The sequence below is a fragment of the Schistocerca serialis genome, chromosome 5, assembly GCF_023864345.2.
Source record: "Schistocerca serialis cubense isolate TAMUIC-IGC-003099 chromosome 5, iqSchSeri2.2, whole genome shotgun sequence".
In the NCBI taxonomy this organism is placed as follows: Eukaryota; Metazoa; Arthropoda; class Insecta; order Orthoptera; family Acrididae; genus Schistocerca; species Schistocerca serialis.
Genome location: NC_064642.1, coordinates 657502941 through 657504032, shown reverse-complemented (window position 1 = coordinate 657504032; position 1092 = coordinate 657502941). Strand labels below are relative to the sequence as shown.

The 1092-nt window shown below is 41.7% G+C and overlaps 1 non-coding gene across 1 annotated transcript; it reads right to left on the bottom strand.

Moving 5' to 3' along the window:
- Positions 1-608: 608 nt before the first annotated feature.
- Positions 609-715, bottom strand: LOC126482865 (U6 spliceosomal RNA). Its single transcript, XR_007587710.1, has one exon. It is a non-coding gene; the product is annotated as a U6 spliceosomal RNA (small nuclear RNA).
- Between the last annotated feature and the right edge of the window lie 377 nt (positions 716-1092).

The following is a 1092-nucleotide window of genomic DNA, read 5'->3' as shown; positions in this document are numbered from 1 at the left end:
AGTGACTTTTGGTACTGCAGTTTTTTCAGTCCGTGTATTTTTAAGGAATACAGTTGTAAGTTTCATCCAAATGGTAGCTTAACGAATGAAGTTGTTTACCGCTGCAGTTCCACATGTTCTACGTTTGTTGACTGTAGAACATCTAGGTGACACTCAATTTCTCTTCATATCTTTGCCTACATATGTTCCGTCACCGACTCGTATTTGTCACATCAGGAACTGCTGAACATACCGATTCATCCTTAAAATAAAAAGCGTTATGTCTGTCGAACGTGGTCACCATGACTAGGACCATCTTTACTGGTCCATCTAACCAGAAACAATTCATTGAAGAAGTGATGAACAAACAACCCCCAATGTGACGGTGTACCATCTTGTTGAAACATTATCCATGATGGAAATTTCTGTGACTGAGGTGCAGCGTGATTTTACAACAATTCCAGGTAGGCTTTTGTCGCAGCTTTTTTTTGTTTTGTTTTTTGTTTTGATCGGTGCGGATGTCCCATGACACCCGTTCAAGTTCAGTGTTGAGCCGTTGACTCAGTTTCTTTTATTACAGATGGCAGCTAACCCTCTGACCGAACACGCTGATGAGCTACCGTGCCGGCATAAATGTGGAACGCTTCACGATTTTGTGTGTCATCCTTGCGCAGGGACCATGCTAATCTTCTCTGTATCGTTCCAATTTTAGTATATGTACTGCCGAAGCAAGTACGCAGTAGACTCTGTGAATGTTCCTATCTCCTGTACCACACTGTGTGGGTTCTCCGAGCCACAGATGCAGACATTATGTCTCTTTACTTTCCCGAATATGTGAAAAGTCACTTTATCTGGAAAAAGAGACTGTGTAACACAATAAACTGGCAGCCAAGATCGCAGGAATTATTTTTATTCCATGATTACCGGTTTCGGCGGAACTAAAGCCGCCATCATCGGATCTTAGGAGACATACAGGTTACAACATCAAGGCAAACCTTGTGTTACAAGCATCTACAGGGTGAAAAGTATTTAAACCGACAAACTCTGGGAGGTTGTAGGGGACATCAAAACAAATATTTTTCCCTAATGTCATTTTTTCCTGCGAGGATTATT